Source organism: Lissotriton vulgaris, chromosome 8, assembly GCF_964263255.1.
Source record: "Lissotriton vulgaris chromosome 8, aLisVul1.2, whole genome shotgun sequence".
Taxonomy (NCBI): Eukaryota; Metazoa; Chordata; class Amphibia; order Caudata; family Salamandridae; genus Lissotriton; species Lissotriton vulgaris.
In genome coordinates this window covers 271,268,343-271,286,042 of record NC_141696.1, presented here as the reverse complement: position 1 = coordinate 271,286,042, position 17,700 = coordinate 271,268,343, and positions in this window count along the sequence as shown.

Below are 17,700 nucleotides of genomic sequence, written 5' to 3'. Positions count from 1 at the left end.
CAGATTCAAATGTTTGAAGACATAAAGCCAAGCTGTTTTGACTTATGATTTTAGGTATGTTTTCTGTATGTTAACCTTGACTAATCAGCATTGTACATGAAATATTAATATGACTACCATGACCAAACAACATAGGTGGTTATATGCTCCACAAAAATTAAAAGTAAACTTCGATAATAACTAATACTCTAAATGAAATATGAAATAACTGCCATGTCAAATTAATATCAGTGGCTATATTACGTAAAGATAAAGAGGACTAATTGCACTAGAGTCAGGTATGACTTCAAAACAAGACCGATTTCTTTGGATGGGATTGTTAAACAATGTCGAGGATTGTATGAATTAAATTTAGACTCCTTTCCCATACTCCGAAAGCATACATGTTAAAACAAGGTATTAGGCAAATTTGTCAGTTGACACGGTAACCATCTAAAAGGAAATGAACAGTTACCGTAATTTTGACTGGTATATGATTATTCAAACTATGTGTGAATATGTTCCTTTATATTTTGAATTATGTAACATAATGATAATGATAATATAAGAGTAAAAGTACTACAGAACTTATATAAGTACACTGTTAATTTATTTGTGAATGATTTTAATTGATGCAATTTTTCAAATGAAGTAATTATGTAATGGTGCAACACTTACACGGGTGATATATAGATATTGTTTTTATATCTGGTTAGTATATGCTAGAATAAACAGTAATTATCTTTTGCTCTACATTGTAACAGGGGTCAACAATTTTAATACTATACAGTCCTGCAGATGGTCTCATTAATGCAAAAGTAGAGACCAAAACGTCGACCTACACACTTTTTTCCTTGATATCTATGTGTTGTTTATTGTGAGAAAAAGTGTTGGCAATTGTCACAGTGAAGGTTTAAAAGTGGCAAATAACAAGCTTCTTGTTTCATTGCATGTATTTTATATAAGTACCCTCTATAAAATTCGTATATAGAAAGTGAATATGTTCATATATACACCTGCTACTGTTTGTTTTGTACACCATTTTCTCTATATTTATTTCATATGATATGTATTGTCCTGCCTGAGATGGTGTTTTACCCGTTTGAAGAAATTGTGCAAAGAAATAAGTTACTGAAAGAAATTAATTAGCAAGCATATAGCTGTTACTATAAAATAATCTAATTACATAACCAAATAAATCCCTTGAAGGCACATTTTCCCATTCATCTTGATTTGCCCGAGCCCTCAAGGGTAGTTTTGGTTGCCCACTATACTTCTCATCGTAATTAAAGTAAAGCTGTACCTTCATTGTCTGAAGTTTCCCAGTTCCATGATAAAATGTTGGGAATTTACTCATTATTTCAAAATGGGTATTCAAGTTGTAGTTAATAGAGATCAGTCCCATGTCAGAAGCAGTATAAAAATGTAATAAGCATGCACTCCACAACGAAACCTTGGGGGAAATGAAATGGCATATGCACTGCATGGTTGCTTCAAAGGATCCTTGACTCTGCAAGGGCGTAGATGCTGTCCAGGTGTACATCCTTGTCCTTGCCGGTGTGAGACGTGGTATCAGACATCGTTTTTTTCTACTTTTCTGCAGGCATGATGTTTATTATTATCTGGAATAGAAGTTGGAGGGCAACCATTTACCAGTGAGTGTGATATTAAGACAATTTCCAAATGAACTTTGTTGCTTTGCGTGGTGATTCTTTTAAGAGTTGTGTTCTTCTTTGCAAGTGGCCAGCCCTACATACGCATGTCGGTCTGTGACGGACATCATCATCGCACATCCATCTTCCTCATTGACACTCGATGATGATGTTAACGTACCTTTGGAAGATGAATTTGATAACGATTGACTTTGTTCTGTTTCCTCTTGCCTTATTCAATGTTATTGTTTAGCTTTTTGGGAGTAACTAGAGTGCTTTAGGACCTTTCTGTCGACCATCTTTTTGCTGCTCTATGATACACATCATTTCTCTTTCACTTTGCAAACCGTTATGAAATATTGTTCTTTCCCACTTCCTTTGAATATCAGTCTGCCCATGACAAAGCCCTGGAATGGATCTGCTCCTTCCTCACCGGCCAAACACAGAGAGTCAGACTACCACCATTCCACCGGAACCCACAAAGATCCACTGTGGAATGTCTCAGGGCTCCTCCCTGAGCCCCACTCTCTTTGGCATTTCTATATGTCCCTGCTCGCAACCATCGTTAGGAACCACAGACTGAACAACGTCTCCCACATCGACGACACCGAGCAGATCCTCTCCCTCACCAATGAACCCACAGTTGCCAAGAACAACTTCCATGACGGGATGAAGGCTGTCACCACCTGGATGAAGAACAGCTGAATCAAGCTCAACTCAGAGAAGACTGAAGTCTTCATCATGGGCACCACCCCCTCTGCCTGGGATGAATCCAGGTGGCCCACAGCACTTGGAACACTCCCACAACCACTGACCTTGCACAAAACATCGGCATCATCCTGGACACCTCGCTCAACATGAACCGCCAGACCAAAGACAACTTATCATCTTGCTTGCACACGTTATGCCTACTCTGAAAGATTTTTAAGTGGATGCCCACTCACTGATCTGTAGGAGAATTGACTACAGCAATGCACTCCATGCTGGCATCACCGAGTAACTTCTCAAGAAACTGCAAAACATTCAGACTGCATCCACTAGACTCATCACCAACATCCCCTGCCACCTGAAAAACATCCACTTGCTCCTATTCAACAAAAGAATCACCTTTAAGCTCCTCACCCATGCCTAAAAAGCCCTATATGACATGGGACCTGTATACCTCAATCACCGCCTCGCATTCCACACACCCACTGTAGTCCTCCGCTCTGCCCTTCTGGCCCTGGCTACCATCCCACATACCCGCAAGACCACAGTCGGAAGAACATCTATCTCCTACCGCCCTGCAAAGACCTGAAACACCCTGCCTCTTCACCTCAGGCAATCACCTTCACTGCCTCAATTCAGGAAGGACCTCAAGCCTGGCTCTTCCACTGAACCACAGCGCCTTCGATGGACAAGCAGCACCCCGTGCCTTGAGACCCTTACAGGTGAGTAGTCAAGCTTTACAAGTCACCTTATTGATTAGTTGATTGATAGATAGATCTGATGGCACAACATTTACCTTTATGTGGAAGGAAGAATCCTCAGCAGTAACACAATTTCTTCTTCTTCAGAGAAATCACTGTGTGGGCCTCTGTCTTGTGTTTCTGCTTCCATTTTATAGTCAGTGCTGATTCATTTTGGGTTGTGTCAGTCTCCATATCAGCAGCCTGTCAATCAGCATGTTCCTCCACTCTTGAAGCCATCAGCACTTTCTCCAAACTGAGTATTTCTCCAGGCATGCGTTATCAGAATGATTCAGACAAGCAACCCTCAAATACCTCTAAAATGCATGACTTCTTCATCATTGAATTTACTGAACTTGCAGTGCTTTATGAGAGCAATAGGTATCTCAGAACTCTCATCCATCATCTGGCCAGGTTGCTGTGTTACTTGGTTGAAGATGTTCCTTTTATATTCGACATTCGGCATTGGATTGAACTTGGCTTTCAACGTTTTCTTGATTTAACAGTATGATATTTCATCAACTTATGATATATTCCTTATCAGTTCTTTTACTCCATTAATTGCAAGGTTCTTTAAGAGTTTGATGATCTGTTTGTCATCTGTTTCTTCTATAGCATCATTTAAGTCATCAAATGTTTTGATCACAGTGGCATCTCACTTAGTGCTGTTTTCCTCTGATGGTGAGAGTGTATGCTGTTCAGACAGCATTTGGCCTTCACTGTCTCTTTGCCTGCTCACAAGTCCTCAGCTTGTAGCGTTCAAGCTGAGGTTGGTGGGTGCCATCCTCCTTCTTCACAATGAGTAATTGTTTCACTTCTTGCATGTGCTCTTCACTGCTCTCGACTTTATGTACTATACCTAGTTGTTACTGCCTTTAGCATTCCTTTGTACCTTGTCGTCTTTCCCTTTAGTGCTTTCTTTTTACCTAGTGGTCACTATCTTTAACATTTCTACTGTACATCAGTATAGCATTTTTGTATCCTTAGGGTCAGGTATCCCCTATCTCATCTACAGTTTTTGTCACGATGAACGGGCTCCTCAGGATCAGGACGATGCTTTATTGGGTCCACCTCCTGATTTCCCCACACTCTGGCTAACTCTATGTATACAGAGTACAGGAGTAATCAAGCGAGGGATAGGATAGGGAGGGGACAGCAGTGGAAAAAGGGATACCTGTAACAAAAGACACAACACATTATTAAATGCAATCTCCTTACTACTTTTATTTCATTCTCACTAGATGCTATGCGGTACCTGGTAATAATGCAGGAGATGAACCCTTTTCCTTCCTTTCCTCTTGACAAGATGATTCTCTCACCGCTAGGAAAGATTCACCTATGGTTCAAAGAACACTCCGTTAACCTTGTTTGACCCAATCAACCTTTATAAATTTTCTCTCAAACATAAACGTACATACCAGCCATCCTTCACCCTTGAACTAAAATCAAAAACTTCTCCAGCACCAGTGAACAGGGGATTGAGTCATCCAAATAATCTCAGGTGCTTTAAATGAACGAAAGAAAGAAACAATAGCTGGCAATTCCAGAGTCACTGCTGACACCGCCCAAAGAAATCCTCAATAGTAAATATATGGGAAAAAAAGGAAAACAATTGTTTCCGAATTCAAGAGAACCTCTCTTGCAATATCCAATATTACTGGACACCCAGGCTCTGAAAACGAGGACTCACAGAGGCGTCTCACTCTCTCCTTCAGGCTCCGGCTCTTTCACCACAATGAGGCTCTGAGAAAGACAGTCGTTCCGATTTCCCGCCGGGAATCGAAAAAGATCAAAAAAGGCATTGTCACACACTTCCCACTCAGCCAAGCAGGAAGCAACTTTTACAGTTTTGGCCAAACACCGGAGGGGGCAATCCAGTGTCTCCCTGTGCGCCGAAGAACAAGGTATTAGGAAGTGACATACGTTTCCCTGGTCGGGCAAGAGGGTGCAATCCAACGTCTCTCTGCCCGCCGACGGGGAAAAACAAGGTCACACAAAGATCAGAGTGTTTCTCGCTCAGCCGAGAAGAACGCGATGAGTACAAACCCTTAACACAGCAGCAGCTGTGTCAAATACGGAAAGCGTGTATTCCAAATGGCTCCGAAGGAACAGGCCGTCCGCCAAAACCAATACCTTCCCAGGACAAGAATCACGTACGAGGCACTCCGGTGTCTCACGTGATTAAAAGCATTTTCCGGATCCTCCCAGCAAGGATGGCCTTCTGGGAGATGTAGTCCAATGTACCCTGCAGTCAGGTAGGCACGTATGTCAGACCCTCACAGTTGTAGCCAGCCTGGGAGCATGTAACAGATAATTACACACACAAAGCTCTGGTTTGCACATATTTATTCTTCGGCATGCAACCATTAACTGGAAGCACTGTGTCACAAACTTTATTAACCACATCCAGCCACACCCAACAATTTTTGAAATATTGGTAAGGCCTCATACTCAAAAACACAGGTGCTACTTCAACGGTTGGAACAATGTGCACTGAAGGCTCACCTGTGGCATTTAAATTGGGTACCATGTAGTACCATATACTAGAGACTTATAAGTACAATAAATATGCTAGTCAGCTGTAGTCCAATTTTACCAAGTTTACAGAGGTGTGTCCTAAAATGCATTTTCCTCATGAAATTTGTCATAGGCTTTGGCACAAGCCCCTTGGATGCGAATCACCTCGTAGACCCAATCCTACATTTTATTTATTCAAACAAATGTTTTGTTGTACTGCAGGAGTGCCTTATTACCACCACTCAAACTTCACCTCCATTGTATAGGGGGACAGTGCAACCCTTACCATTGAGCTTTTACAGTCTCCTAATCACAGGAGGGTCGCACTGAGTTCTGTGGGAGTACAGCACTACCCACTGCATGAAAAACATGTTTTTGACCCCATGGGGTCCTACTGGGTCCTCCGCTAGTGCTGGTGGACAAGAAGTCCCTACACTGCCCTCTTATATACCTTTTTGAAAACAAATTCAGGACACAGTACTAAGTCCTGTGATGAAAGCTGCAACATTTATTTCTGGGCCCTAGGTAGCCGATCAGTTCTCTTCAGACCATGGCACTGGTACTGGTTACACAGCACCAAAAGTGTAGATTGGATAAGAAGCCCCCTTGGCTAATGAGAGGGTCCTATGTTGTTGCAGGGATTCTGCACAAACACAGAACTATGCGCAGGATTATGGGACCTTGGTGTATAGGGACTGAGTCTTCCTACCACCTTAGTACCCTTGAGCCCAGGACCAACTAGCTATGGTGTCTCACTTGCTCTCCTACTCACGCACAGAGAAACAAATGATTAGGCAGCCCCTGAACACAATACTCCCAGAGCTCTCAGGATTCACGGTAACAAGACACACCCTTTCACTCTGACTCTTGTACTTGTCCACAATAAGATCTGACAGAGACACAAAATGGTTAAAAATAATTAATTGTTTCTAACATGCAGTATACGTACCACAACAAGCAGGAAAATGCATAGAATGAATACTGTCAGCCTAGCAGCTAGTCGATAAATCATGAAGGAAGATGTCATTGTGAAAAGATAATAGAGACTAACCTCCCTCCCCTTACTAAAAAGCAGTATTATTATAGATTAGAAGATCTCTGGGCTTTGTCAGCAGACCCCATACCTTAGCCTATAGATGGAAAATCTACATCATAGGTGATGTCTGCCTCTTCTCCCTGGAAAGGTCACTCTCAGCAGTGTGTGCTACCTATTTGTGTATTCTAATAAGACCAAACTACGTTTGTCAAAACAACAGCTGCATCGGTATGTTTTGTCTAAGGGCTAAGGCCGGGCCCGAACAAAATAACAAAGGGCATTGTTGCTTGACCTTGCACATAATGTTCAGTCAAAATCCCAAGAACAACATGAAAGTGAACACAGCAATGAGTTCTCATGTAAAAAAAGCCATTGAAATAATTACAAAAAAATAAAGACGTATAGTAATTTGTGCAAAGCAGCAGCCAAGCTTCAGCGTGCTCATGCCAACTTAGTGAAGAGGACAATGTCCCTATGGGCCACTTGACAATGTTTTTACCTTTCACTCCTCTGTAGGATCAACTGTCCAGCTATACCTACATGTTTACCCGCTTCATGACTACCCTAAACAGCTCCTTAAATGCAAATTTAAAAAACAAACTGAATGGATTTATACTAAATAGAACAAAGCATGTTTTCTGAGTAAAGCTCATACTTTCTGCCACATTTGGTGTAATTCTGTTCAGCTGTTTTTCTCTATTGTTTCCCAAATGTTCTAAAGAGAATTAAAATGGGAAATTAAAATTTAGGGACCTCATTTTATTTTGAGCGCTTTAGACAGATATTTAGTGAGAAAACTCCCCAGTTTGCATGGCCACCCCATTTTATTGCTGAATTTGATATTGTTGTTTTTAAGATTGTGCATCTTGGGGCACTTATGTCCAGTTGCCCCTAAGACAAATCCAGAAGAAACACATTGAATGAGGAGTCCTAAGAATATGGGGCCCCTCTGCATCACTCTTGCTTTAAGCAAAGTGGTGCAAGAGCGGCGCAACTTCAAAATGAGAATTATGAAGCCACGCAAGGCCACAAGAGTAATACAGTGCAGCGCACAGCACAGCATCGCATTAGCCTGCTCCAGGGAAGTGTTTCCATGGGTGTTGCATGGGTGTTTCCATAAAACATCCATAGATTTTTTTGCATTCTCAGATTTACCAGAGGTGGTAGTCCTGGGAATGTGCCAAAAACCTACACCTACCTAGGCGTAACTAGAAGAAAGATATTCACACACAGAAAGAGGAAAAATCCTAATGTGGTTTGTTCTTGTGCAGGAAGTTGTCCATGTACGCACAAAAACAAAACTCCTTAAAACGCAGGCACCTTTGCACCCTGGTGCTTTGCCCAATGGGTGCCAGCACAAGGGAAAAGGCAGGAATGTGCCATGTAGACTTAAGTACGGTGCATTCCTGCCCTTTCCCTGTCACAGAGTGCAGTGCAACACACATAGAAAATGGAAAATAAGAAGAAATAAACATATTTCTCTTCATTATGCTCCACAAGGGGAGGCGTAAGATTTTGACACATTCCCAGGTATACAAGTCAATGTGAATCGGGGAATGAGTCAAAAATCATGGCAGTTGCATAGGAAAACCCTCCACAAAGCCCATGAATGCCTCTCTTGCACAGCGTTGCATTACTCCATATTTGTGAAGCCATTCAAAGCCATGCAAAGTGGCTTTAACATGGTTTCATAAATATGATTTGGTGCTTTGTGTCATGCATGTACCACATTGCATGGTGTAAACATGTTGCAAGGCCCTCATATTTGCCTTAATGACAAAGGAATCTACAAGAATCTTTGAGCAATGTTTGTTCAGAGGTGACTCCTGATTGAACCATTAGCCTCTTGGTAGAGAACTTATCCATCTGGTGTCCCCAAATATCAGGCTCCTCCCCTGATTCTGGAATGCATGTGCTGATGTTCCAAGGCAATTCAGTGCCTGAGTTGGACTAATGATTATATTTAAGATAGTGCCATAAGCACCAACATATAGAACAGAACAAGTGCCAATGCTGAGACTGACTCCTATCTATATTACTGGTCACTTTCATGAAACAAAACATGAAAATCAACTTTATGAATTGCACCTCAGTTATGCAAATACTTTCCAGTTTTCATTTATTTTTTCAAAATACAAAATGATTTGGTGTGCATCACAGTACAAAGGAACATACATAGGACAATATGACAATACAATGCTTCAAACTTTTACAATTTCGACTCCCAGCATTTATACCATACACTTGGCCAATTCACATTAATTTCACAATCACCCAGACATCCATCCTACACACAATGGTCCCAGTGTCACAAGTGCCCACAAAGAAAATTCAAATAACCCAATGCAATTATTTGTATTACTTCACCCTACTCTGAAGTGAATTACTTTCCTATTTAAAACACTAGATTCTAAGTGACCAGGGACCAGGTCGGTCGACGCGTTTCGAACCCCAATCGTTTATAGGGTTCTCCTCAGGACCAACAACTTTCTACAAAAAAAAAAAACAACAAAAAACTATCTAAGTGGTATATGTTTTCCCTTTCAGCCACTTCTGTGTATGACGTGTGGCAGGTTTTTGGTAAACACAGACCTTGACCATTTCCTGGATGACTAAAGGTAGGGAAGTGGCACTAGGGGTTCGGACTAGACTGAAGGCCATATGTTCTAAGTTTGTAGTGAGTCTAAAATTTGTTTTTTGTTGTTTTTTTTTTTAGTCTGTCCTGAGAGAAACAGAAGCTTTTATTGAGTAACAGAGAAGACTTACCATAGTGTAGTTCCTTTTTCGGCAACCTCCAAACAAAAAACATTTACAGTATGAAATAAGTGGATGAACGCTGCTTTAAAACATTTATTAAGTATTATTGTGTATACGCCACTCTAAGCCCCTTTCTCCACCACAACATTGTAAGAGGTGATGTTGTGGTGGCAATAGAGGCTTGCACATATGCCTCTTAGTGTGGAGTATGCATGGGAGGACTTACTAAACATTTTAAGAATAGCAAACTCTAACATTAAAGATATTATTTTGAGAACAGAAGCAAAAATGTGCTCTTTAGATCCTGCTAATGTATCTTGGTTTTTTAATCACAAGTTTCAAGAAATGCTTGCTATCGCATACAATAAAACAATTTGTCCTCTTGGAGAAGTTACAGATTTGTTTTGGTAAAAAGAATAATAACAAGAGGAGCTTAGAGGGAAAACAAAGGGTACTGTTAGGGAAAGCCCCCCACTCAATGAAATGCAACCCAAAAATTCCCTGTACCCAGGACTCAAGTTAGCAATTGTCTTGCAGGCATGAGAACAGTCGCCACTAGAATTTTCTATAGTAAAATTCTGGATGTACCTCTTCGTAATTCTCTAAGTAGGTATTTATTGTCTCTAATGCCTCACTGTCCTAACCAAACATATTATTTGTAAATATTAGTAAAAAAAAGAGGGGGGGGGGGTTCACTATATATTCAACTCGGAGCTACCAATGTAGTCAGCCCTAAATAGGACTATACCAACAACCACATATACATAATTCGTACCAGAAAGAAAAGTGTGGCCGAGAGGAAGGCACGTCACGGGCGAACACCCTCGGGGAAGTTTGGTTAGATGTTTACCAAATGTTGTGCCCCTTTCTCATCATAGGTGGCCATTCCTATTTCCAGAGTTTGTGAATAAAGTGAAAAAAAGGTAAAGAAAGAGTGCAAAGAAAGGAGCTTAGAGCGTGGCTCCTAGCATAGACAAAACAGAGTGATGGTAAAATCAACAGTCAGACCTCTTGAACCACTTTATTACTAACTGATGTCTGGGCTGCTGAGTTAAAAAGGCTGGTAGCTTATTGTCGCATACCACTACCTGCAACCAAAGAAAAAGAATACCAGGTTAGAGTTGCTTCTCATATACACATGCTCTTATTGATGAAGGATGCACCTAAATTTGGAACTGATACTGATGACTGTGTACAGTCTTTCTTAGAACAGTATGCCACCAGCACCATCCCAGATGAGAGGATTAACAAAACCCTTAAACAATAAGTTCTACTGTTCCACACATATGGGGCCCGATTCACAGAACTAACTTAAGATAAAATCCTAAACTTACTACCATTTACTCATTTTGGTATTCACAGAAGGCACTCACTCATTTTGGTATTCACAGAAGGCACGTACTTATCAATGAGTAGGTGCCTTCTGTGAATGCCAAAATGAGTAAGTGCCTTCTGTGAATAACAAAATGGTAGTAAGTTTAGGATTTTGTTTTAAGTTGTGTCTGTGAATAGGCCCACAGATGTGGGAAAAATTGCCACCAAAGATCCAGATGTATAGATACATTTTTTACAAGGTGTTGTTTCAGTTTTCCAAAGTCTGTTATCTCCACATGAACATACTCTCACAAGAAAATCACCCCCAAATACATATAATCTGAAAAGATTAGAGGCCTCCACATATATTAATGATAACAATCCTGTTATTCTAAACTTATGGAATGTGAACATGGTTGTTGCAGACAGCTCCATTGTTGCTTGCTCTTTCACTTTGTTATATTCCATATAGTTAGTATAATATAGGCCTCATTAAACGTGTTACCCTCACCTACATTCTGTCCCTACATTACACTTGTCACGGTTTACAGGGACTGACCTTTTACCTAGATATTACACTGCAATCAGAACGCAGGTTTTCCCTAGTTTGAAATCTCATACATTATGCATGAGGGTTCTTGGAAGCACAGCAGGTCTGCCATCTTCTGTATAAAATCTATGTACAAAGTACATGCCCTACGTCATCCTTAGGCCGACACAGTAATACAGCAAGGTAGGACCCCGGCAGAGGCCTATGAGTATATATGCATCACATCTTGCTAGGATAGCTAGAGGAGTCCGAGAATTTCCGACCGACACACTGACCAGAGACCCTGAGGTTCCTACATGCAGATGCTCCAGCTCACAGTGGTCTAACATCCCTTGTGAAGTGTCCAGCTCGAGACCAGGACAGGATCTCATAGTCTCACTTCAGGTAATGGGGTTGACTAAACCCTAGAGGAATTCTTAACATAACACGTACACCCATGCTAGATACACTTAGGTACATCTAGCTAGGGAGGCATCGTAGGAGTACACAACTTTTTATCATGTGTTTTATATACTTGAATTTATTCGTGATTTTAGTAAGATGGTAGAACTATACCATCCTTTTACCTGTATAGTACTGTTAATCATTTACATCCCATACTGTCTAATGGTTCTTGAGGGACATCTAGAAAGAACCAATAGACCAGGGGCAATATAAGGTGTACTGCCGTAAATCAATCTATATGTGCCCTTCTGAATGCTGGATCTCTAATCAAACATAGCATTGAGATAGCTGAGCGAATCCAGGAGAAAAATATATTGATTGCATTTATCACTGAATCATTGACAGATGATGGGTCAGGGCCAGACCTAATAAAAGCCACACCCCTGGGGTATGCCTGCCATACATTAAATAGACAGGGTGAAAGGGGAGGGGGGCTAGCAGTAATCTACCTACAAACGTTGAAAGCAAACTTTAGCCCATCGCCCAACATGGACAGCAAGGCACTGGATTTTACTTTTAAGCTAGATCACCATTCTACATTTTGTGCTAGTTTTGTGCTAGTTCACATACCATCTTAGGGGGTTTTAATTTTCACTTAGAAAGGGACAATGATCCAGACACTTTTAATTTGGTAGAGCTAATGAACTCGCTAGACATGGCTAAACTGGTCACAGAGGCCACACACACAGCGGGACATACACTCAATGGCATTTTCTCCAACAATTGCCATCTGAGGTTTACACACACGCTCCCGGTGATATGGTCAGTCCACAGGGTAGTGTTTTTTTAGGTAACCTCACCAGCCAAGGGTTTCCGGAAGTCGGAGTTGAAACAATCAACTATCAGAGCTTGGAGCAGAAAAAATGCCATTGGACTGCAGAAACAACTGGTTTCTACTGCTCCTCTGATTCCAGAGGATCTAGATAAGGCCACTATGGCATATACTACCTGGCTAGAAGGAGCAACTAACTACGAAAATCGTTCGCAGTAAAAGGGAATGACCAAGTGCGCCGTGGTACTCTCAGGACCTAAGGAAAAGTAAACTCCTCTGTAAACATCAAGAAAGGGTGTGGAGGAGGGAGTAGTATACTGAGGAAAAAATAAATAAAAACCTGTCTATCAAACTATAAGAAATTACTGCATAAAACAAAACAAGATTTCTTTGTAAAGAAAATACAGTCGGCAAAAAACTCCACTAAAGAATTATTTAAAACAGTCTCAGCCCTAGCCCATCCACCATCAAAATACTGTGGTTGCAGTCCAGAAATGTGCGATAAGATAGCCAACTTCTTTCTCAAGAAAGTGGATGATATCTACAGCACCTTTACAGTGGACACTAATCACATTCCTCAAATAAAGGAGGAAGAGTTGGGGAATATCATATCTCAGTTATGCCAGTTCACACCTATCACAGAGGTGGACATGCATTCCATTCTGACTAAAATCAAATCAGGATCTCCAACTGACCCCTGTCCCCCCACCGTACTGAAATTGTTATCAGAACCAGTTATATCTACTCTGACAGAGGTCATCAATAGGATTCTCTCAGAGGGCTACTTTCCTAAAGCCTGGAAAACGGCATCAATTTTGCCTCTGCTCAAGAAACCAAAACTCGACCCCACAGATGTCAATAATGTTAGGCCAATCTCCAGACTACCACTTCCAGCTAAAATTAATGAAAAATGTATTAATACTCAACTTAGTCAATTTCTGGAGGAGGGTCATAAACTGGACCCCACGCAGTACGGCTTTAGAGGGAGTCACAGTACTGAATCAGCTCTCATTAAATCTACGGAGGAAATAAGAGCCACTCTCGATCAGGGAGGCAATGGAGCCCTGATCATGTTGGACCTCTCTGCGGCGTTTGACACGGTCCATCATAATTTATTGATGGACCGGCTCCAGCAGATTGGTGTTACAAGCACGGCTTGGAAGCTGATCAAATCTTTCTTAACAGAGAGAGAGCAGACTGTTTCGCTCTGCAACTTTATTGCTAAGCCATTCTCCCTTCCCTGTGGAGGCCCGCAGGGGTCATCGATGAGCCCCACTCTTTTTAACGTTAACGTTTATGTTTCCCAGCTCGCTCCCCTTATTGGCTCCTTTGGACTCAAGCTGACCTCATATGCTGACGATACTCAGATAGTGGTCTCCATGCTTCGGAAGGATTCTCGGGAGCCAGGAAGGCGTTTTCATGACTGTATGCCAGCAATTGGTGGCTGGATGGCCCAAAACTGCCTAAAACTTAACTCAGCCAAAATGGAGGTGATCCTTTTCGGAAATAATCCTAAATTTTGGACACAAGCCTGATAACCAGACTCTCTTGGCCTTCTCCCAACACCAGTTAGGAAAGTGAGAAACTTAGGGTTCATTATTGACAACAAATTAACCTACAAAGACCAAGTCAACTCAGTTGTCTCTACAACCTCTTACATCTTAAAATCATGCAAAAAAATACTGGACTATCTCCCCATAGCAAGTCAAAAAATGGTTGTCACTGCTTTAGCATTGTCCAGGTTGGACTATTGCAATAGCCTATATGTCAACGGACAGGAAGGTCTCCTAAGGAAACTGCAAATCCTACAAAACGCAGCGGCCACACTGCTGTCAGGCATTCCAAAACATAAATCCATCTCGGCAGAAATAAAAAAATTGCACTGGCTGCTGGTTAAGAAACAAATGAGTCTTGTTTAAGGCTTTGTGAATAACTCACACAGCACTACATTCCACGGATACAGAACACCTGATCCAAAATATCAAGTGGTATGCCCCGTCCAGGTCTTTATGCTCCTCAGAGGCTAAACTGATCTGCATTCCATTGGCAAAAAAAACCAATTGGGGTGGCAGAAGCTTCTTTCTAGGCATGGCCAAGGCATGGAATGACCTTCCACTCTCTCTTAAAGGCACAACGGAGCTGCTCATCTTCGGAAAATCCCTAAAAACCTGGCTGTTTAACGCATAAAATTCTATGCATTTCCATCTTCATCTTTAGGGCACCATCACTTATAGCGCCAGGACGCCCTTGGGCAACAGTGTACTTTATAAATATCACTAACATTCACATTAACACTCCAGAATAACAAGTGTTCAATAAATGATTATTGAAAATACCTTGCGTGTTTTATTCAGTGTATCTGTTTGAGACAGACTAGTAAGCACGAGCAACTGAGCGAAAGAAAGTATACTGTTACCACGGTCCTAAGGGATCTACGTTGTTATGTTCAATGGTTTCCAAGAACTTCTCTCTCCTTGGTAAGAGAAGATACTAGTGGCACTGTGAGCTAGTTGGTACAAGAAGGTCAATATACCCGGTGGGCGTGATCAGAGTTCGTCTGACACCAATCCTACATTGTATGTTGTCTAAATGCGCAGATTCTGTATATTTTCTATAGGAACTACATGACAACTAGTTACATCACAAAAGTCCGAGAAAACAGAGATGAAGGAAACATGTGAAGAGATTTCTGCAGAAATATTTCCTTGTAGGGACTTGTAGAGTTTCTCTTTGAAAATGCTTTTACATAGAGAGATAGGTTCCTTTGAGTGCTATGACAGATTGAATTCATCTACTTTATACTCAAAATCTAGGGGAATTATTTGGGTTAGTCTAGGCCTTGCCAATTCACGAAACAGAGTCTTGAAGTCTTTCCCACAAATTCAGTACTTAGCAGAGTTTGATCCGGAGGGTACAGATATTCAAAAAACAAATATGTTGGAAACCTACTATCTAAGAAGTCCACACCTCAAACATATATTTCTATATAAAATTCTGTAAAAGTATAGGTACCAAAGCAATGTGACAGTGTTGAAATGTGGGTTATTGGTATGGAGAAATGTAGGTCAGCCACTGGTAATAGGTCCACCAACACAGTACAGGGCTCAGTATAGGTCTTAGAAAATTATTCCTATGCTCAACCCTTGGTAGCTTGGCTGCGAGCAGCCAGGCTTAACGTCAAAGACAGGTATTATAGCATTTAAAAACACAATTTCAGTAAATAATTAACACACAATACCAAAAAAAATGTAACACCAGTTTATAAACATAGGAACTATTTTTATCTTAAAATGACACCAAAATGACAAAAATCCAATGTAGGGAACCAGAGATATGAATTTTCAAAGATTTAGCCATTTCTAGCACATAGAAACCTATAGCGCCTTATCTGGACATCTGGTCATGATAGACCGGGTCAAAGTCAAAGTTTCAGGCCAACGTGATGGAGCCCTGGGTGGTTACCCCTTGAGGTAGGCCTGGGTTAACTTTTTTACCTTCAGACTTAGAAACTTTACTGGAGCTTTTCTTCCTTTTGTCTCTTGAAGCTCTCAGCCAGTACGGAGTTGGTGAGGGTAAGCTGGATTGCCTTGCGGCAAGCTCCCGGTCAAGCTCCAGCGGAACGAACCAAGGATCCACGCCGACAGTCGGTTGAAGGCAGGCACCTTGACTTTTGCAGTTGCTCCGGGTCACCTATTATTAGTTCGGAAACTTTTCTGGAGCTTTTTCTCGCAGGCCGGATTCGATGAAGGTTCGCTGACCCCAGATTTCAACTACTCCCGGGTAAACTTCAGGACGTAGGATCTACGGAGCTATTCAGCATGGCAAACCAGGATGGTAGGCGGCTTGTCTGGCAAGGTTGAGTCAGTCCCCTTATGGAAATTTTTTCCAAAGTTCTCCAAATTTCAAGGAACTTCTTCCTGAAGTTTCCCAAAGGGACCCAAAGTGTCTCAAACTCACTCCAGGGGTCTGGAAGCTCCACAATGGTCCTTGAATTTGGAGGACTTGAGTTCCCACAGTCTACTTGGACAAAACCCTTACAGATACACTGATAGTTCTCCAGGTTGAGGATCCTTGGTGGTGATGTTCCAGGTAGGCTCTGTAAACCTGTAGCTTGCAGGGAGTCTACTCTTTAGTCCTTTTTTAAAGCAAGGTAATCGATGGGCTGTAGTTTCAGATGATGCAGAGGGTGCAGTCTTCAGAGTGCAGGCCTTAGGAAATGCACATCAAACTTGCAGCATGGCCCGTCTTGATTTCTTAAGTTTCAAGCAGCAGATCTGAGGGACTCCAATCCAATGGGCTGCAGGGTACCACCCAAAGATCTGACCACCTCCTGCAGAGTGTGGCACTATTTTGTCCCAGAGTGCACCAATTCTTACAAATTCATAATGGTTGATTTTCCAGCAGGGAGGGAAGAGTTGGCCGAACACATCCCTAAAATGGCTAATCTCCATAGTCTCTCCCCCTTGCATTTGCTCATTCCTTCCTTAATCCTAGCATCTGGCTGGAGGTCAAAAGAAGTACCTGATCCCTCACCCCTGGATCACCTAGGGGAGACCCTGAGGGTACCTAATATGCCCAAACACTGTAGGTCAACCATTTTTAAATGCTCATAACAACAAAGTTGAGTTTCAGCACAATTTACATTTTAAAAGCAGTCCTGCAACACATGGCTCCATTTAAACTGACCTCAGGGTTCAGCAGTGCACACTTGCAAGTGCATAAAGGGCTGCTGGTCTCTAAACTGCCATGCCCTATTATATACTAGGGACTGAAAGGTAGTTTCAATCCCCCTGCCCTATTATGTATTTGGGCCTTAGAGGATAGGTCATGCCTATACACAGGGGTATCCAACCCATAGTGTACCCTAGTGTATGTAGGTGTTTTTACTATACTCTAAATGTGTCTCTTTCAGCATTGCACTGGCCCTGGGCCTGGTTTGGCAGAGCCCAGGGTCAGTCAGAGTGATTTACCACCAGTACCAGTCAAAAAGCATTGAGGGTGCCCAGGGCACAGGATGACTTTCCAACAGACGGAACACATTGATGAAGGCAAATATGCTGTAGTTGTTTGCAACTGTTGCTTGGTTTGGCATGCCAAAGGTAACATAATAAACCATTGAAAACGTATTTGTCAAACTGCTGAGAAAAAATAATGTTTCCACTTCTCCAGCTATTCAAACTATGTCTTTGTGAAACGGAATAACTGCTATGAAGATTTTAGTACTGTGAAAA